Source organism: Nerophis ophidion, linkage group LG29, assembly GCF_033978795.1.
Source record: "Nerophis ophidion isolate RoL-2023_Sa linkage group LG29, RoL_Noph_v1.0, whole genome shotgun sequence".
Taxonomy (NCBI): Eukaryota; Metazoa; Chordata; class Actinopteri; order Syngnathiformes; family Syngnathidae; genus Nerophis; species Nerophis ophidion.
In genome coordinates this window covers 6,899,824-6,922,525 of record NC_084639.1, presented here as the reverse complement: position 1 = coordinate 6,922,525, position 22,702 = coordinate 6,899,824, and the positions used below count along the sequence as shown (strand labels likewise).

The following is a 22,702-nucleotide window of genomic DNA, read 5'->3' as shown; positions in this document are numbered from 1 at the left end:
CGAGTCCCGCTTCCGCCATCCTAGTCACTGCCGTTGTGTCCTTGGGCAAGACACTTTACCCACCTGCTCCCAGTGCCACCCACACTGGTTTAAATGTAACTTAGATATTGGGTTTCACTATGTAAAGCGCTTTGAGTCACTGGAGAAAAGCGCTATATAAATATAATTCACTTCACTTATTATTCCTCTACTTCTTCTTTTCCAGATTTTGGCACACTCTACCCTTTACATTTTTCACCCGATTCAAACCGTTCCAACTTCAAATTGCACGTTTTCCCTTGACAAATTACGAAAATTGCTAGAATTCCCGGTTTTCCGGGACATTTTTCCCATTCAAAATGAATTTGCCATTTTTCAATCGTTCACCATTTCCCCATTTTTCATCCTATTCACCATTCTACCTTCAACATATTTCATCAATCTGGAAATTCAATTTCAAGTTTTAAAAAAAATCCAGGAATTTTCAGAATTCCTGGTTTTCCTTAGTCCTATTTCCACTCTTTTTTCTGTCAGCTACTCCTCCCATATTTTTCAACCCACTTCAACCTTTCCACCGTCAAAATATTTTTCTTAATCTGGACAGAAAACAAAGTTTTTTTTTTAACTGGAAAAATTCCCGGTTTTCCCGAAATTCTAGGAATTCCGTAGTACTTGTCAACACGTTACTACTTCAATATTCTTCTCCCGATTTATAAAATTTCAACACCAACCATTTCAACTCATTCAGATTATTCAAGTTTTTTTGTAGAATTTTCCCAAAAATTTCCGCTTTTTCCGGTATTTGCAATTTTTGGGGAAATTCCCATTGAAATCAACAGGGTATTCTTCAAAGTTCCACAATTCCCACAATTTTCATCTGATTCAAACTGTTTCAACTTCAAACTGTTCAGCCTATTTGGTAATTCCTTGACAAAGTCCAAAAACTGCCAGATTTCCCAGAATTCCCGGTTTTACGGGACACTTTCCCCGTTCAAAATGAATTGGCCATTTCCCCATTTTTCATCCTATTCACCATTCTACCTTCAACATATTTCATCATTCTGCAAATTCAATTTCAAGTTAAAAAAAAATTTTCAGGAATTTCCAGAATTCCTGGTTTTCCTTAGCCCTATTTCCACTTTTTTTTCTGCCAGCTACTCCTCCCAAAGTTTTCAACACACTTCAAAATATTTCTCTTTATCTGGAAAAAAAACAAAGTTGTTTTTTGAACTGGAAAAATTCCCGGTTTTCCCGAAATTCCAAGAATTCCATAGTAGTAGTCAACACGTTACTACTTCAACATTCCTCTCCCGATTTATAAAATTTCAACACCGACGATTTCATCTCATTCAGACTATTCAAGTTTTTTTTCAGAATTTTCCTAAAAATTTCCGCTTTTTCCGGTATTTGCAATTTTGGGGGAAATTCCCATTGAAATCAACAGGGTATTCTTCAAAGTTCCACAATTCCCACAATTTTAATCTGATTCAAACTGTTTCAACTTCAAACTGTTCAGCCTATTTGGTAATTCCTTGACAAAGACCAAAAACTGCCAGATTTCCCAGATTTCCCGGTTTTACGGGACACTTTCCCCGTTCAAAATGAATTGGCCATTTCCCCATTTTTCATCCTATTCACCATTCTACCTTCAACATATTTCATCATTCTGGAAATTCAATTTCAAGTTAAAAAAAAAAATTCTGGAATTTCTAGAATTCCTGGTTTTCCTTAGCCCTATTTCCACTTTTTTTTCTGCCAGCTACTCCTCCCAAATTTTTCAACACACTTCAAAATATTTCTCTTTATCTGGAAAAAAAACAAAGTTGTTTTTTGAACTGGAAAAATTCCCGGTTTTCCCGAAATTCCAAGAATTCCGTAGTAGTAGTCAACACGTTACTACTTCAACATTCCTCTCCCGATTTATAAAATTTCAACACCAACCATTTCAACTCATTCAGACTATTCAAGTTTTTTTTCAGAATTTTCCTAAAAATTTCCGCTTTTTCCGGTATTTGCAATTTTGGGGGAAATTCCCATTGAAATCAACAGGGTATTTTTCAAAGTTCCACAATTCCCACAATTTTCATCTGATTCAAACTGTTTCAACTTCAAACTGTTCAGCCTATTTGGTAATTCCTTGACAAAGTCCAAAAACTGCCAGATTTCCCAGAATTCCCGGTTTTACGGGACACTTTCCCCGTTCAAAATGAATTGGCCATTTCCCCATTTTTCATCCTATTCACCATTCTACCTTCAACATATTTCATCATTCTGGAAATTCAATTTCAAGTTAAAAAAAAAAATTCAGGAATTTCTAGAATTCCTGGTTTTCCTTAGCCCTATTTCCACTTTTTTTTCTGCCAGCTACTCCTCCCAAATTTTTCAACACACTTCAAAATATTTCTCTTTATCTGGAAAAAAAACAAAGTTGTTTTTTGAACTGGAAAAATTCCCGGTTTTCCCGAAATTCCAAGAATTCCGTAGTAGTAGTCAACACGTTACTACTTCAACATTCCTCTCCCGATTTATAAAATTTCAACACCAACCATTTCAACTCATTCAGACTATTCAAGTTTTTTTTCAGAATTTTCCTAAAAATTTCCGCTTTTTCCGGTATTTGCAATTTTGGGGGAAATTCCCATTGAAATCAACAGGGTATTTTTCAAAGTTCCACAATTCCCACAATTTTCATCTGATTCAAACTGTTTCAACTTCAAACTGTTCAGCCTATTTGGTAATTCCTTGACAAAGTCCAAAAACTGCCAGATTTCCCAGAATTCCCGGTTTTACGGGACACTTTCCCCGTTCAAAATGAATTGGCCATTTCCCCATTTTTCATCCTATTCACCATTCTACCTTCAACATATTTCATCATTCTGGAAATTCAATTTCAAGTTAAAAAAAATTTTTCAGGAATTTCCAGAATTCCTGGTTTTCCTTAGCCCTATTTCCATTTTTTTTTTCTGCCAGCTACTCCTCCCAAATTTTTCAACACACTTCAAAATATTTCTCTTTATCTGGAAAAAAAACAAAGTGTTTTTTTGAACTGGAAAAATTTCCGGTTTTCCCGAAATTCCAAGAATTCCGTAGTAGTAGTCAACACGTTACTACTTCAACATTCCTCTCCCGATTTATAAAATTTCAACACCAACCATTTCAACTCATTCAGACTATTCAAGTTTTTTTTCAGAATTTTCCTAAAAATTTCCGCTTTTTCCGGTATTTGCAATTTTGGGGGAAATTCCCATTGAAATCAACAGGGTATTCTTCAAAGTTCCACAATTCCCACAATTTTAATCTGATTCAAACTGTTTCAACTTCAAACTGTTCAGCCTATTTGGTAATTCCTTGACAAAGTCCAAAAACTGCCAGATTTCCCAGAATTCCCGGTTTTACGGGACATTTTTCTCCATTCAAAATGAATTGGCCATTTTCAAGCTTTCACCATTTCCCCATTTTTCATCCTATTCAAACCATTCTACCTGCAACATATTCCACCATTTTGGAAATTCAATTCCAAGTTCAAAAAAATTCCAGGATTTTCCAGAATTCCTGGTTTTCCAAAGCCCTATTTCCACTTTTTATTCTTGCGACTACCCCTCCCACAGAGGGGAGGAGTATATTTACAGCTAGGAAAGTGCAGATTGGATTTTAACCTATTTAAAAGATGACATCAAAAATATATATTTATTGTGAGAAATCATTAGGATGATCAGTGTTTCCACAAAGATAAATATCATTAATTATTAATAATAACATAGAGTTAAAGGTGAATTGAGCAAATTGGCTATTTCTTGCAATTTATTTAAGTGTGTATCAAACCCAAGAAGTAGCTCTTGGTTTCGAAAAGGTTGGTGACCCCTGCCGTAGATGTTACTGTCACATATGCATGTACAGTAGATGGCAGTATTGTCGTGTTTAAGAGTGTCAAAACATTGCTGTTTACGGCAGACGAAAACGTGACTGCTGTTGTTGTGTGTTACTGCGCTGGGAGGACGTTAACGAAACTGGCTAACAATAAATCCACATAAGAAACCAAAAAACTCGCCCTCAATCATTCTACATTTATAACGTCATTGGGCAGGCTCTCTGTTTATATTGTGGGAAAGCGGACGTAAAAACAGGCTGTCGACACGTCACTCAGGTCCGCATGGAGCTGGAGGGGGCGTGGCCTCCAGCTCTGCCCGAATATCGGGAGATTTTCGGGAAATAATTTGTCCCGGGAGGTTTTTGAGAGAGGCGCTGAATTTCGGAGGTCTCCCGGAAAATCCGGGAGGGTTGGCAAATATGAAAATTACAAAAAAACATACAGATACTGTGTCATGAAATATAAATTGAATTAAGAGGACTTAAAGGAAACTAATTGAGCTCAAATATAGCTACAAATTAGGCATAATGATGCAATATGTACATATAGCTAGCCTAATTAGCATGTTAGCATAGATTAGCTTGCAGTCATGCAGTGACCAAATATGTCTGACTATCACTCCACATAAGTCAGAAACATTAACAAAACTCACCCTTTTGCATTTCTGCACAGATTTAAAAGTTTGGTGGACAAAATGAGACAGAAAAAGAAGTGGCATAAAACACGTCTTAGAAAGTCGGAGAAAGTTATACATGTAAACAAACCACGGTGAGTTCAAGGACCGCCAAAATTAGTAGGACAAAACGGCGCTCGCCAAATAGTCGAATGAATGAAGGATGTTTAATATAAAGAGTGTGCTTTATAGCAATCAGGGATGTTTGTCCTCCTAAAGCAGCGGCCCGGGGGCCATTTGCGGCCCGCAGTTAATTTTTTAGTGGCCCGCCACACATTCTTGAAAAAAAATACAAATAAAAAGCACTAAAAAAAATGTAGAATGAGGTTAAATCCAATGGGGAAAAGTTGTGTTTCTTTTGTCTTTCTTTATTTTGCTCTTTTTGTCAATGCTAAAAAAAAAGTTTAACTTTTTTTTATTTATTTTTTTATGAATTATTGACCTATTTAAGGCTCCAATTACTTCAAATATTTCACTTTATAATGTTTTATGTGGAAAATATTATGTGCATATATTGTGTGATTGCCATATAAAAACAGTATTTTCTTTGACAATAGAGCATAAAACCAACAAAATAATAATTCAAACGTAAAATCGACAGATATATCTGAAGTTGATCTCGTAACTTAAGTGTTGAAAGTAAAACAAATAATAATAAAAATGTATCACTTTATGAGTTGGGGGGAACTTTTGGATCCCAAAGATATTCAGTGGGATTTTATTTATTTTTTCACTGTGATTACTCAGAAATAATAATACATTTAAATCAATGGTGTCCTGCATTATTGATCTTTTTAGGGCTCTAATTACTTCAGATTAAACATTGCTTTCTGAATGTTTTGGAAAATGGGGGAAATACTGCATATTTCAGTTTTACTATAAAAAACAAAGTTGTCTTTGACTGAAAAGGCATAAAACCTTTTTTTTTTAACTGTATATCAACCTGAAGTTGATATAGAGATTTACTGTAAGCGTTACATAAAAAATGAAAATACTAATTTGACTTATTTTTAACATGTTAATGATGGAGGAGACCCTCTATGGTCCCAGGGAGTCCTAAAGGTAAAAAAAAGAAAAAAAAAGAATCCATATATTTTGTTATGGTTTGAAAATTAAAAATATCAAAACGGCCCCCGTATGTTTAAATTTTTCCATGTGTGGCCCTCAGTGGAAAAAGTTTGGACATCCCTGTCCTAAAGAAACCATATTAAAACCAAAAATATATCCATCCATCTTCTTCCGCTTATCCGAGGTCGAGTCGCGGGGGCAGCAGCCTAAGCAGAGAAGCCCAGACTTCCCTCTCCCCAGCCACTTCGTCTAGGGAACCTGTGGCTCTTTTGATGACTGCATCTGGCTCTCGGATAAATCTGAGCTGACGTTGCTTAACATGATAAGTAATGAACAATCCCTCTTATAATAAGTGTTATAAATAATGTATAAAACATAAAACATTCTCATGCATTTTTAGTCCATCCATCCGTTTTCTACCACACCTGTTCAAGAAGTTGCGTTAAGAAGTTATTTATCTATTATTGGTTAGTGTGGGGCTTGCCCTCCTGGGGGTCCTTCAGACCACCAAGCACCGACATGAGAGCTCGTTTCAGGGTTAGACTATTGTTTTATTTTTCAATAAGTCTCTCAGTTGCTTTCCAGCAATTGTATTATTCTCTTTCGTTCTCGCTCGCGCTCTGGCTCCAGCCCCAACCCCGTCTCTCTTCCTGGCTGCTGCTTATAACCGAGCGACAGGTGATTAGATTACAAGGCTCAGGTGGGCCTGATTTCGAGGTCGGTCCTGGCACACCCCAGTTCGCTGCAGGCCGGCGGGCCACGCCCCCTCGATAGTTAACTTCAGAATAACAATGTTATTACAAAGAATAAGAGACCTATTATACTATAAAAATGTTGGTCTTACTTAAAAATGCACGTGTTTAGTTGTGTTCAGTGTTAAAAAAAAATATTTGGCTTTTTGGCCATCTCAGCCAAAAAGGTTCCCGACCCCTGGTCTAGCTCTTCCCGGGGGATCTCGAGGCGTTCCCAACGTGTCCTGGGTCTTCCCCATGGCCTCCTACCGGTTGGACATGCCCTTAACACCTCATCTGGCTCCTCAATATATATAAAAAAATATATTTTTTAATATTTTTTCCCCTTCATCTCTTTCCATTTTTCATACATTTTTGAAAAAAGCTCCAGAGAGCCACTAGGGCGGCGCTAAAGAGCCTCGTGAGCCGTGGGTCGCCAACCCCTGGACTAGATAGAAATAAGTTTAGTTTCAGTTTCCATATAAATGTGTGTCTAAAAGAGAGACAACAAAGCATATACTTCAGCACATTGACAGAGTAATTAGCCGGGGGTTAATGAAAAGTTAAAATTAGACCACGGCAAGCGCGCCGCACGTTACGCTTCTACCACTAATGCCCATTCGTGACGCTCTTCTTAGGCCTTTTACTTATTTATCTGTTTATTTGTGTCGGCTTTACTTATTGATGGGCCTTAAGGATATGACGGCGACTTCCATTTGCTGAAAGGCCTGCACTGGGCTCCGCCGGCGCCACAAAAAAAAAAAAAGCAAGTCAGTCGATGGACAAGACACGGTTCACCCGGAGTTGAGGTAACCATTACTTCTTGTAATGGAAAAATGAAATGGGCCATTTTACTTACAGAGTACAAATACCACCGCTTTAACCTCGTAGCCATCTCTTCACTCGTTCTTGAGATTTTTTGTAAAACGCCACTATGAAAGGAACACTACTCCGCTGGTCTTTGTAAGCCTTTTCGCTGCTTTAGCGGCACTTTCAACTCTTATTATAATAATATTAATACTAGATTTTATTTGTAAAAAAAAAAAGCACGACCTCAAAAATAGATACAATACAAATAAAAAGATAATAAAATGAAAAAAAAAATACAACAGCCTAATAGCTAGAACTAGTATGCATATATCTAAAAAAGAAGGATTTTTAAGCCTTTTTAAAAAAAAAGCATCCACAGTCTGTGGTGCCCTCAGGTGGTCAGGGAGAGTGTTCCACATACCATTAAAGGCCTACTGAAACCCACTACTACCGACCACGCAGTCTGATAGTTTATATATCAATGATGAAATATTAACATCGCAACACATGCCAATACGGCCGGGTTAGTTTACTCTCAGGGAGAACATGTCCCAAATCCCAAGCTGCTGTTTTGAGGCATGTTAAAAAAAAAAATGCACTTGTTTCAACTCTTATTATAATAATATTAATACTAGATTTTATTTGTAAAAAAAAAAAGCACGACCTCAAAAATAGATACAATACAAATAAAAAGATAATAAAAATGAAAAAAAAAATACAACAGCCTAATAGCTAGAACTATTTTGCATATATCTAAAAAAGAAGGATTTTTAGGCCTTTTTAAAAAAAAAAGCATCCACAGTCTGTGGTGCCCTCAGGTGGTCAGGGAGAGTGTTCCACATACCATTAAAGGCCTACTGAAACCCACTACTACCGACCACGCAGTCTGATAGTTTATATATCAATGATGAAATATTAACATCGCAACACATGCCAATACGGCCGGGTTAGTTTACTCTCAGGGAGAACATGTCCCAAATCCCAAGCTGCTGTTTTGAGGCATGTTAAAAAAAAAATGCACTTGTTTCAACTCTTATTATAATAATATTAATACTAGATTTTATTTGTAAAAAAAAAAGCACGACCTCAAAAATAGATACAATACAAATAAAAAGATAATAAAAATGAAAAAAAAAATACAACAGCCTAATAGCTAGAACTAGTATGCATATATCTAAAAAAGAAGGATTTTTAAGCCTTTTTAAAAAAAAAAAGCATCCACAGTCTGTGGTGCCCTCAGGTGGTCAGGGAGAGTGTTCCACATACTATTAAAGGCCTACTGAAACCCACTACTACCGACCACGCAGTCTGATAGTTTATATATCAATGTCCCAAATCCCAAGCTGCTGTTTTGAGGCATGTTAAAAAAAAAAAATGCACTTGGTGACTTCAATAATAAATATGGCAGTGCCATGTTGGCATCTTTTTTCCATAACTTCCGTGATTTATTTTGGAAAAACTTGTTACATTGTTTAATGCATCACAACCAAATTAGGCATGACAATGTGTTCATTCCACGACAGTATATATCGGTATCGGTTGATATCGGAATCGGTAAATAAGAGTTGGACAGTATCGGCAAAAAAGCCATTATCGGACATCTCTAATATCGACCCATATTGGAGTCTTGAGTATTGGCCGGTAACGATATTGAGCAGACATAATATCAGCAGGAATCATCAAAATGCTCATTGCCTTTCGAAGCCTCACGGGTAAAACCCAGCAAAGGCCATTTAATAGTCTGTGGAACGCTCTCCCTGACCACCTGAGGGAAGCGCAGACTGTGAATGCTTTTTTATTATCTTTTTATTTTTATTTTCGGTTGATTTTGGAATCGGTAATTAAGAGTTGGACAATATTTGGGATATCGGCAAAAAAGCCATTATCGGACATCTCGAATATCGACCCATATTGGAGCCTTGAGTATTGGCCGGTAACGATATTGAGCAGACATAATATCAGCAGGAATCATCAAAATGCTCATTGCCTTTCGAAGCCTCACGGGTAAAACCCCAGCAAAGGCCATTTAATAGCCTGTGGAACGCTCTCCCTGACCACCTGAGGGAAGCGCAGACTGTGAATGCTTTTTTATTATCTTTTTATTTTTATTTTCGGTTGATTTTGGAATCGGTAATTAAGAGTTGGACAATATTTGGGATATCGGCAAAAAAGCCATTATCGGACATCTCGAATATCGACCCATATTGGAGCCTTGAGTATTGGCCGGTAAGGATATTGAGCAGACATAATATCAGCAGGAATCATCAAAATGCTCATTGCCTTTCGAAGCCTCACGGGTAAAACCCCAGCAAAGGCCATTTAATAGCCTGTGGAACGCTCTCCCTGACCACCCGAGGGCACCACAGACTGTGGATGCTTTTTATTATCTTTTATTTTTATTTTCGGTTGATTTTGGAATCGGTAATTAAGAGTTGGACAATATTTGGGATATCGGCAAAAAACCATTATCGGACATCTCGAATATCGACCCATATTGGAGCCTTGAGTATTGGCCGGTAACGATATTGAGCAGACATAATATCAGCAGGAATCATCAAAATGCTCATTGCCTTTCGAAGCCTCACGGGTAAAACCCCAGCATAGGCCATTTAATAGTCTGTGGAACGCTCTCCCTGACCACCTGAGGGAAGCACAGACTGTGAATGCTTTTTTATTATCTTTTTATTTTTATTTTCGGTTGATTTTGGAATCGGTAATTAAGAGTTGGACAATATTTGGGATATCGGCAAAAAAGCCATTATCGGACATCTCTAATATCGACCCATATTGGAGTCTTGAGTATTGGCCGGTAACGATATTGAGCAGACATAATATCGGCAAGAATCATCAAAATGCTCATTGCTTTTCGAAGCCTCACGGGTAAAACCCCAGCAAAGGCCATTTAATAGTCTGTGGAACGCTCTCCCTGACCACCCGAGGGCACCACAGACTGTGGATGTTTTTTATTATCTTTTTATTTTTATTTTCGGTTGATTTGGGAATCGGTAATTAAGAGTTGGACAATATTTGGGATATCGGCAAAAAAGCCATTATCGGACATCTCGAATATCGACCCATATTGGAGCCTTGAGTATTGGCCGGTAAGGATATTGAGCAGACATAATATCAGCAGGAATCATCAAAATGCTCATTGCCTTTCGAAGCCTCACGGGTAAAACCCCAGCAAAGGCCATTTAATTTTCTGTGGAACGCTCTCCCTGACCACCCGAGGGCACCACAGACTGTGGATGCTTTTTATTATCTTTTTTTTTTTTTTCGGTTGATTTTGGAATCGGTAATTATCGGCAAAAAGCCATTATCGGACATCTCTACCCATAACTGTGCAGAAACTGACCTTAAAACCGAAGTCCGTCCTGAACTGTTATTATGGCAACCCCCCCCCCCCCCTGATCATCAGCATTATTGTGTTGCCTTTGGCGGCGTCCGATGGAAGGATGATGTAATGAGTGAGTGAGATGGTTGTTTATTCTCACGACGACATGTTTGCTGTTTTAAGCCAGCGAGGGAACGGCAGAGCTCAAGTGCACCCCTGTGCGCGCTTTGGAGGTCATTCCTTCACATGCCAATATTTCTAACCAGGTCTGCCAGAGGACCTTTGGTCTACACTCCTACGACCGTGCAAATCTTCTCTGCCACTTCGGAAACTGAGAGGCGTATTTTCAACGCTTGTTCTCATTAGCGTCACGGGGGAGCCGGAGCCTATACCAGCTGACTAGTCGGGTCGCCAGTCAGTCACAGAGCACATACCAGTATAGACAAACAAGTCACTCACATTCATGCCTATGACTGGGAGGCCCGCGTGCTAACTACAGGTCATTGTCAGTTCAGGATAGGTTGGGAGAGATTTTCGACAAATATGAGTAGAAGTGCATACTATAAATAAATGAAAAATGAGTAATATGTCATTACTAGATGAGGCAATTTCTGAAGGAATTGCACCTGAATGCTCCAATGCTGGAGTTAAACTGAAATCCTGGAAAAAAATGTTTAGAATTGTTGAAAAAGAGCACACAATTCCCAAACAGGCTGAGTATTTTGAAGTTAGAACAGTTTGCATCAGATAAAAAAAGATGGGAGTTGTGGAACTTTGAAAATGTCCACTGATTTCAATGGAATTTCCCCCCCAAAAGTAGGGAATTTCGGAAAAGCGGGAACTTTTCAAAATGGTAAAAAAACTTGAATGATCTGAATGAGTTGAAATGGTTAGTGTTGGAATTTTTCAAATCGGTCAAGAAATGTTGAAGTAGTAACATGTTGAATTGAGAAACGGTATTACGAAATTCCTGGAAGTTCGGGAAAAATAGGGAATTTTTCCAGTTAAAAAAAAATTCATTTTTTTTGTCCTGATTTGACGGTGGAATGGTTGAAATGCGTTGAAAAATGTGGAAGGAGTAGTCGCCAGAAAAAAAAAGGGTGGAAGTAGGGCTTTGGAAAATCGGGAATTCTGCAAAATCCTGGATTTTTTTTTTCTTAGAATTGTTGAAATAGAGCACACAATTCCCAAACAGGCGGAATATTTTGAAGTTGGAATAGTTTGAATCAGATGAAAAGTTGTGGAACTTTGAAAAATGTCCCATTGATTTCAATGGGAATTTCCCCCCAAAAATTGGGAATTTGGGGAAAAGCGTGGACCTCTGAAAATGGTAAAAAACTTTAATGGTCTGAATGAGTTGAAATGGCTGGTGTTGGAATTTTTAAAATCGGTCAAAAAATGTTGAAGTAGTAACATGTAGAATTGAGAAATGGTATTATGGAATTCGTGGAATTTCGGAAAACCAGGAATTTTTCTAGTTAAAAAAAAAATCAATTTTTTTGTCCTGATTTGACGGTGGAATGGTTGAAATGCGTTGAAAAATGTGGAAGGAGTAGTCTCCAGAAAAAAAAGGGTGGAAGTAGGGCTTAGGAAAATCAGGAATTCTGGAAAATCCTGGATTTTTTTTGTTTTAATTGTTAAAAATAGAACACACAATTCCCAAACAGGCGGAATATTTTGAAGTTGGAACAGTTTGAATCAGATGAAAAGTTGTGGAACTTTGAAAAATCTCCCATTGATTTCAATGGGAATTCCCCCCCCCCCCCCCAAAAATAGGGAATTTCGGGAAAAACGGGAACTTTGGAACTATGGTCTGAATGAGTTGAAATGGCTGGTGTTGGAATTTTTCAAATCGGTCAAGAAATGTTGAAGTAGTAACATGTTGAATTGAGAAATGGTATTATGAAATTCCTGGAATTTCGGGAAAACCGGGGAATTCTTCCAGTTCAAAAAACTAAATTTTTTGTCCTGATTTGACCATGAACGGTTGAAATATGTTGAACAATGTGGAAGGACTAGTTGCCAGAAAAAAAGGGGGGAAACTGGGCTTTGAAAAACCAGGAATTCTGGAAAATCCTGGAAATGTGTTTTTAGAATTATTGAAGTAAAGCACACAATTCCCAAACAGGCTGAATATTTTGAAGTTGGAACAGTTTGTATCAGATGAAAAATGTGGGAGTTGTGGAACTTTGAAGAATGTCCCATTGATTTCAATGGGAATCCCCCCCCCCAAAATTGGGAATTTCGGGAAAAGCTGAACTTTTGAAAATGGTAAAAACCCCCCAAAAAACTTGAATGTTCTAAATGACTTGAAATGGTTAGTGTTGAATTTTTTTAAATCGGTCGAGAAATGTTGAAGTAGTAATATGTTGAATTGAGAAATGGTATTATGGAATTCCTGGAATTTCGGGAAAACCATTGAATTTTTACAATTACAAAAAAAAATTTATTTTTTTGTTTTTATTTGACCATGGAACAGTTGAAATGCGTTGTAAAATGTGGAAGGAGTAGTTGCCAGAAAAAAAGGGTGGAAATAGGGGTTGGAAACCTAGGAATTCTGGAAAATCCTGAATTTTTCAGAACTTGGAAAAAGAGTAATTTGAATTTTCAGGATGGTGGAATGGATTGAATAGGTTGAAAAATGTGGAATTGGTGGAAATTTGAAAAATGTCCAATTCATTTTGAATGGGTAAAAATGTCCCGGTAAACCTGGAATTCTGGGGAATCTGAAAATTTTGGGGAATTTGTCATGGGAAAGCCAAGATTCCCGTATAGGCAGAACACTTTGAAGTTGGAATGGTTTGAATCGGGTGAAAAGTGTGGAAGGGAGAGCACGACAAAATCTGGAGAAGAAGAAGTTGAATAATAAATAGATACATTTTGGTGTAGAAACCAATTATATGTAGTTAATTAATTTATGTTTAATATCACCTAAAACATTGTGTGAAAAACCTTTACCTTGAGGTGTTTCCAGTTAAATGTATTAAGATTGATGTATAAACAAAAAAACAAAAAGTGGCTTCATAAAGTTATTTATTGTTTTTAACAGGCCTGAGCAGATGCAGTCTGTTTTATTTACCAAAATAAAATGTCAGGTCCATATAAAGTTAATACACGTTGAGTCTGTTGCTTCAGTTCATGTAAAACGAATAAAACAGAGCTGTCAGTCACAGTGTTGGCTTATGTTGACAATAGTGGTATAAGAAAATAGATATATGAAAAATAAAGGTTTTTATTCGTCACAATTACGTGTCAAAGGTAATGTTGGCTTTGATTTGCCTTCTTAAGCCTGTCGATCACACGTCTGGTAAACGTACATTATGTCGCGTTTTAAGCCGTATTTAACGACGGAACATTAAGTTTTGTGTTTATTTCAGATGGCATATCTAAAACAACGTCCTCCATTGAAGCACGCTCTGATTTTACAAAAAATGTGCATGTTATATATCACTTTTAGGGATGCAACAGTATTATGAATACTGTATCAAACAAAAACTGTACATTTTTCCTGGCGTTTTGGCGTTGGCTGGGTCTGTAAATAACGCCAGCTCGCAGGGAGTGTGTTTGTACTCGTTGTGGATAAAAGAATTGTTTCTTGGGACGTTTAATCCGTTCGTAAATGGTGGAGTTATGTTGCTAACAAAAGACAAACAAGCCCAGGACAAAACAGAACCTTTTTGGCGGAGGTAAGAAAGTTTGCTTTCTGCTAAGCCAAGTTAAAAGAGCCATATTTGACCAAAAATATAAACAAATAATTTGTCTTGAGTTGCAAAAAGTTAAAAGTCTTATATTAGTGTTACAATGAATGCAACACATTAAGTGTCTCAGGGGTCAGATAACTCCTGAAAATTACTACCAAGGGTTTAGATGTGTGTGCCCAAGTTAAAGAAAAGGACAGGCTGTCTTCTTCTAATGGATTTATTACAATATTTGCAAGCAGTGTAAGGTTTCCTGTGGTCCGAAACAACATGGTAATGTTTGCTGTGGTCTGGAACGACATGGTAATGTTTGCTGTGGTCTGGAACAACATGGCACACAATCAGAAATGCAGCCAATTTTACAAACAGATAATCAATTAATGTTTACTTGTATAGCCCTGAATCACAAGTGTCTCAAAGGGCTGCACAAGCCACAACATAACACTGTGAGAGTCCAGTCCATAGTGGATCGAACATAATAGTGTGAGAGTCCAGTCCATAGTGGATCTAACATAATAGTGAGAGAGTCCAGTCCATTGTGGATCTAACATAATAGTGTGAGTTCAGTCCATAGTGGATCTAACATAATAGTGTGAGTCCAGTCCATAGTGGATCTAACATAATAGTGTGAGTTCAGTCCATAGTGGATCTAACATAATAGTGAGAGTCCAGTCCATAGTGGATCTAACATAATAGTGTGAGAGTCCAGTCCATAGTGGATCTAACATAATAGTGAGAGAGTCCAGTCCATTGTGGATCTAACATAATAGTGTGAGTTCAGTCCATAGTGGATCTAACATAATAGTGTGAGTCCAGTCCATAGTGGATCTAACATAATAGTGTGAGTTCAGTCCATAGTGGATCTAACATAATAGTGAGAGTCCAGTCCATAGTGGATCTAACATAATAGTGTGAGAGTCCAGTCCATAGTGGATATAACATAATAGTGTGAGAGCCCAGTCCATAGTGGATCTAACATAATAGTGAGAGTCCAGTCCAAGTGGATCTAACTTAATAATGAGAGTCCACTCGGTAGTGGATCCAACTTAATAATGAGAGTCCAGTCCATAGTGGATCTAACATAAAAGTGAGAGTCCAGTCCATAGTGGATCTAACATAATAGTGTGAGGGTCCAGTCCATAGTGGATCCAACATAAAAGTGAGAGTCCAGTCCATAGTGGATCTAACATAATAGTGTGAGGGTCCAGTCCATAGTGGATCTAACATAATAGTGAGAGTCCAGTCCATAGTGGATCTAACATGACAGTGTGAGAGTCCAGTCCATAATGTGTCGTGAGAGATGCAAATATAAATGAAATACCCAGAGGACATAAGTAAAGGAAATTAAATTAACTCAATATACCTACAAGCTTGGCATAATGATGCCAAGCTTGTACAGACAGCTAGCCTAAATATAGCATGGTAGCATGTATTATTAGCACTCATCAACAAAGCTCACTGTTGTGCATTCACGCACAGTATAAAATGTTTGGTGGACAAAATGAAACAAAGAAGGATTGGCATAAAAAACCTCTTTCCCTGGCAGCGTCGGAGAAAGTTGTACACATAAACCAAACTACGGTGAGTTCAAGGACCGCCAAAGTTAGTGGGACAAAACGGTGCTGGCCAAATACTGTCAACAGTGAAGCGTACACACAAACATATTAAACAGTGGGCTTTCTAACAATTAGGAAGGTTTGTGTCATGTTTGTCCTCCTTTAGAAACATTATTAAAACAACAAATATATTCCCCCGCCCCCATTTTTTTCCATTTTGGAAAGCTTTTCGTTTTGAGCGTTTCCAAGGAGGGGCAGCAAAACAAAACTTTGAGGAAAATACGAGTAAACTAAAAAGCGACTTGATACGTCCTTTATCCATCATTTCTTTTTCTACTAATTTACAGTGAATATCTGCTTACTTTCTATTTTAACATGTTCTAGCTACACTTCTGTTAAAATGTAAAAATTGTATGTTATGTTTTTGTTTGATACTTTACATTAGTTTTGGATGATACCACAAATTTGGGTATCAATCCGATACCAAGTCGTTACAGGATCATACATTGGTCATATACAAAGTCCTCATGTGTCCAGGGACATATTTACTGAGTTTATAAACATAATATACATAAATAAAAAAATAAAAAAATAGATTTTGTGATGCCAAAAAATATCGAGGTATAAGCATAGTAGTATCGACTCGATACGCTCCTGTACTTGGTATCATTACAGTGGATGTTAGGTGTAGATCCACCCACGGCATGTGTTTACATTCAGGAACGGTGTCATAGTGAAGTGTGTAGTGAAGCATGTTTAGCTATTCCTCGTCCTGCAGTGATAATAATACTTATAAGAAACTTTATTTGTTGCCATGGAGGCCAGAATTTGTGATTTAGAAGTAGCTAAAAAACTGCCGTCTGCGGCTGGATGTTGGCCGCTAACTACTTAAAGCTGAAGTACCAATGACTGTCACGTACACACTAGTTGTGGAGAAATTATTCCCCGCATTTCACCTGTCACCCTTGAAGTGAGGGGAGCAGTGAGCAGCAGCGGTGTCCACGCCCGGGAATAATTTTTGGTGATTTAACCCCCAATTGACGCTGAGTTCCAAGCAGGGAGGTAATGGGTCCCATTTTTATAGTCGTTGGTATGACTCACGACCTACCGATCTCGGGGCGGACACTCTAACCACTGAGTATGTGCTAGCCATTTCAGTGTTATAACTTCACCTTTATTGTTAGTTTTTTTAAGCCAAAACGCTTCCGTTCTCCCTTTTCCGTCCACACACCATGTCTGATTGTAAGTATTATGTGATTGTGTGCTGCCGAACATGCTCCTCTGCTTGCAAAACCCAACAATGACACAACGGGTCATTGGGCTGGAGGTTTGTGGACCGGTACCGTTTTCGAGACGGTATACTACCGAGTATGATTGATTAGTATCGCGGCACCATACCAATACCGGTGTACCGTACAACCCTAAGGAACACAGTGTTATGGTTTGCAGAGGGAGTGACGGCAAACGGACACCAGGTGGCAGTAGTGTACAGAGATTTAATATATACATAGGAAATATATATATATGTATATATATATAATAATAATAATAATAGACAAGTGGCGACTTGTCCAGGGTGTACCCCGCCTTCCGCCCGATTGTAGCTGAGATAGGCGCCAGCACCCCCCGCGACCCCAAAAGGGAATAAGCGGTAGAAAATGGATGGATGGAAGACTAATAAACTATAGAATGGTGTGTGTCAAAAACCCAAGAGTGTGTATGGTGTAAGACTATGTGAAGTATTTAATTGGAGCGTTTTACCCTAGGTGTTGGAGACGCGGTGCTGTCAGACACCTGCGAGGCAGGCAGGATTAATTAACGTGGACCCCGACTTAAACAAGTTAAAAAACGTATTCGGGTGTTACCATTTAGTGGGCAATTGTACTGAATATGTACTGAACTGTGCAATCTACTAATAAAAGAATCAATCAAGCAATCAATTGTTCAGGGACGGAAGCGGGGTTGAAAGGCAGGAACGAGTCGTCGTGGTCCGGGGCCGAGCCAGGAGTCGAGGAACGACGGAGGCAATCAGAGAAAGAAGGAGATCCGGGGAAAAAGTGAGACGCAGAGCTCACTTTGCAGGCGACGGAGGGTACTGTGGGGACAAGGGAGAAGACAAGGGACAAGTATAGGTTCACCATATGAGAATTAAGTTCCCGCGCCGATCCATGGGTCCACTGGTCCTTTATTGATGTTGCCCTCATAAGCACCAGGTGAGCAGATTGATAAATGAGTGCAGGCTTGTCGTTGCGTCAGCGGGTCCTCTGGGTGGTCCCGCAGCGGAGGGAGACGCAGACTGCGCATACGCCGCAACACACGGTCACTTATGCCCGTATCATTTCACGGGAATGTGCAAGAGCTGCAGGAGGAAATAAACATGAAGAAAGCACACCGTTTGAATTTTCATGAATTATCCATAGGATGCAGGACGCGTATGTCGAGTTCACATGTCCGCCCGCAGCGCGGGGGGACGGAGCTGTTGCCGTGGACGCTACGGGGTGCACATCGAGGCGTGCGTGTGCGTGTCCTACATGTGCACATATAGTACCACGACGTATACATCCTCCCTATGTGGAGGTATTTGTGTGTAGTTCGTGCTCAGCCGTCCTGGTCTTTCCTCATATTGTCCATTTGCTTGATACCGCGTCTACCCTGAAGGCATCGCCGGCTAAGTAAAGGACGAGGGCGCTCACCGCATTACTGTACCTCCACCCCCCCTTACTTTCTCTCCGGATTACTTTCTTCCAGTTGCCCGGGTCACTATAGCCTAAGGACGGATTAGGGCGGATTGAAGCTGAGATATTATTTTTCTACATTCCTGACGAGAAAGAGAGGTGCGGTCTGTTCGTGTCGCAGTGGTATTTGTTGTGGTTTTCTCGTTTTTTTGGGGGGTTGTTTTAGGGCAGGGGTCACCAACCTTTTTTGAAACCAAGAGCTATTCTTGGGTTCTGATTAATGCGAAGGGCTACCAGTTTGATACACACTTAAATCAATTGTATTTCAATCAATCAATCAATCAATGTTTACTTATATAGCCCTAAATCACTAGTGTCTCAAAGGGCTGCACAAACCACCACGACATCCTCGGTAGGCCCACATAAGGGCAAGGAAAACTCACACCCAGTGGGACATTGGTGACAATAATGACCCAGTGGGACGTCGGTGACAATGATGACTATGAGAACCTTAGAGAGGAGGAAAGCAATGGATGTCGAGCGGGTCTAACATGATACTGTGAAAGTTCAATCCACAATGGATCCAACACAGTCGCGAGAGTCCAGTCCAAAGAGGATCCAAGACACAGCAGCGAGAGTCCCGTTCACAGCGGAGCCAGCAGGAAACCATCCCAAGCGTAGGCGGACCAGCAGCGCAGAGATGTCCCCAGTCGATACACAGGCGAGCAGTACATGGCCACCGGATCGGACCGGACCCCCTCCACACGGGAGAGTGGGACATAGAAGAAAAAGAAAAGAAACGGCAGATCAACTGGTCTAAAAAGGGAGTCTATTTAAAGGCTAGAGTATACAAATGAGTTTTAAGGTGAGACTTAAATGCTTCTACTGAGGTGGCATCTCGAACTGTTACCGGGAGGGCATTCCAGAGTACTGGAGCCCGAACGGAAAATGCTCTATAGCCCGCAGACTTTTTTTGGGCTTTGGGAATCACTAATAAGCCGGAGTCCTTTGAACGCAGATTTCTTGCCGGGACATATGGTACAATACAATCGGCAAGATAGGATGGAGCTAGACCGTGTAGTATTTTATACGTAAGTAGTAAAACCTTAAAGTCACATCTTAAGTGCACAGGAAGCCAGTGCAGGTGAGCCAGTACAGGCGTAATATGATCAAACTTTCTTGTTCTTGTCAAAAGTCTAGCAGCCGCATTTTGTACCAACTGTAATCTTTTAATGCTAGACATGGGGAGACCCGAAAATATTACGTTACAGTAATCGAGACGAGACGTAACAAACGCATGGATAATGATCTCAGCGTCTTTAGTGGACAGAATGGAGCGAATTTTAGCGATGTTACGGAGATGAAAGAAGGCCGTTTTAGTAACGCTTTTAATGTGTGACTCAAAGGAGAGAGTTGGGTCGAAGATAATACCCAGATTCTTTACCGTGTCGCCTTGTTTAATTGTTTGGTTGTCAAATGTTAGAGTTTCTGTCCGTCATTCTGTCGGACATTTTTTTTTTCGTTTTACGGAAGGGTTTTTGTAGAGAATACAGTAAATGATGAAAAAAACACTTAATTGAATGGTTTAAAAGAGGAGAAAACATGAAAAAAAATGAAAATTTAATTTTGAAACAGTTTATCTTCAATTTTGACTCTTTAATAATCAAAATTCAACCGAAAAAAAGAAGAGAAAAACTGGCTAATTCAAATCTTCATGAAAAATTAGTAATTTTTCCTGATTAAGATTAATTTTAGAATTTTGATGACATGTTTTAAATAGGTTAAAATCCAATATGCACTTTGTTAGAATATATAACAAATTGGACCAAGCTGTATTTCTAACAAAGACAAATCATTATTTCTTCAAGATTTTCCAGAACAAAAATTTTAAAAGAAATTCAAAAGACTTTGAAATAAGATTTAAATTTGATTCTACAGGTTTTCTAGATTTGCCAGAATTCTTTTGGGGAATTTTAATCATAATAAGTTTGAAGAAATATTTCACAAATTTTCTTTGTCAAATAAAAACAGAAGCTAAAATGAAGAATTAAATTTAAATGTATTTATTATTCTTTACAATAAAAAAAAATACTTGAACATTGTTTTAAATTGTCAGGAAAGAAGAGGAAGGAATCTAAAAGGTAATAAGGTATATGTGTTTAAAAATTCTAAAATCATTTTTAAGGTTGTATTTTTTTCTCTAAAATTGTCATTGTGAAAATTATAAAAAGCAAAGTAAAAAAATAAATGAAATTTTTTAAACCAAAATCAATTTTAAGGTTGTATTTTTTTCTCTAAAATTGTCATTGTGAAAATTATAAGAAGCAAAGTAAAAAAATAAATGACATTTTTTAAACCAAAATCAATTTTAAGGTTGTATTTTTTTCTCAAAAATTGTCATTGTGAAAATTATAAAAAGCAAAGTAAAAAAATAAATGACATTTTTTAAACCAAAATCAATTTTAAGGTTGTATTTTTTTCTCTAAAATTGTCATTGTGAAAATTATAAAAAGCAAAGTAAAAAAATAAATGACATTTTTTAAACCAAAATCAATTTTAAGGTTGTATTTTTTTCTCTAAAATTGTCATTCTGAAAATTATAAGAAGCAAAGTAAAAACATAAATGAATGTATTTAAACCAAGTCTTTAAAATATTTTCTTGGATTTTCAAATTCTATTTGAGTTTTGTCTCTCTTAGAATTAAAAATGTCCAGCAAAGCGAGACCAGCTTGCTAGTAAATAAAAAAAATAGAGGCAGCTCACTGGTAAGTGCTGCTATTTGAGCTATTTTTAGAACTTGTCACGTTTTTGCACGTGTTATTTTGACACCCAGAGAGACGGTGAAACTAAAGCATCATGTTGGAATTTATCGCACCGTAAACTACCACTAGATGTGGTGAAATTACCCTCATTGGACAAATGGTCAATAACCTATCATTATTTAGTTCTTGTATTCCCTTGCCAAGAATGTCAGTCATTTTTTTCAACCATTCTTGCCCAAATTTGACACACTAATCTTCGCCAGTCCACAAAAGGTGTAATTGTCCACATAATATCAAACACAGTTGTTCAGTGAGCATTTTACCACGTTATGGACTCACCCTCGCTGTGGAGAAAAAAAACAAAAAAAGGCGTTTTATTCGACCATTGAAAAAGGAAACAGCTGCTTTTAACAGTGTCTAATGTTAAATATGTAAATCGTTCGTTGTTTAATGTATAAAATACAAATAAAATATGTCCGAAAAAATAAAAAGCTGCACTCTTTAGAAATTGTAGTAATGCCACAGTATTTCGACCCCTTTGTGTGGAGCGTTTTGAGAGTAGAAGATTTATCACGCGTTGTCGTCATTTTTCTACATGACTGCACATGTCTGTTCAGCGCCTATAAATAGCATTCCATCATTGTAAATATTCCAACACGATACATTATGATTAGTGGGAGAGCATGTAAAAAAATCATTTACGGGTGTGCATTATTAATGTCCGTGCCACGGTGGGACCCTTTTCTCACTTCCGCCACCGCCACCGTTAATACGTTTATGAAGGCCGACCCGGCGTCTGAGCGATTGGTTTCTTCTTTTTGCACCTTGTAAAAACTTTTATGGCGGTAAACACGGGGCGAAGAAGCAATCCTTTCATAATTTTTTTACTGGCTTTTTTTTTTTTTTTTTTGCCAGCTAAATAGATGGAGTGCTGCTTATGAAGCGAGAATAATTGAACAAGGGAATCAGTCAATGAGAGAGGCGGCGGCTAAAGGTCTTGATGGCTTGATGGCCTGGGTGACAGCTTATGAAAGCGAGAAAGACTGATTAGGCAATATGTCATATCGCCGCATTGCCGTCTGCACGCTTGCCGTTTCATCTCGTCGTTGCCTCTTCCTCTCACCCTTTGACACCGAGTCGCGTTCGAGTTCACTCGAAACCACAACGGTTCGCGGCAATCTGCTAAAAAAACGAGAGGAAAACGACAACATAAACAAATGTTCATGAATGAATACCGGTGGTGGTCAAGGTAGCTCTGTTCTCAATGTGTACGAGATTCTGTTTGATTGAGACTTTTATTAGTAAATTGTACAGTACGGTACATTTTCCGAACAATTCACCACTAAATGGTAACACCCGAATACGTTTTTCAACTTGTTTAAGTCGACGTTAGTCAGTTCATGGTATAAATATATACTGGATGTTGTTGATAAATGGTTTTCGCTTTGCATAGTAGAGCTTTAACTTGCACTTACAGATGTAGCAACCAACTGTACTTAGTGACAGTGGTTTCCTGAAGTGTCCCTGAGCCCATGTGGTGATATCCTT

General features: G+C 38.3%; 1 protein-coding gene across 4 annotated transcripts in view; it reads left to right on the top strand.

Moving 5' to 3' along the window:
* diaph2 (diaphanous-related formin 2) overlaps positions 1-22,702 on the top strand; it is a 1,158,885-nt gene that overhangs the window by 1,002,257 nt on the left and 133,926 nt on the right. The gene's annotated exons all lie outside the window — the stretch shown is intronic.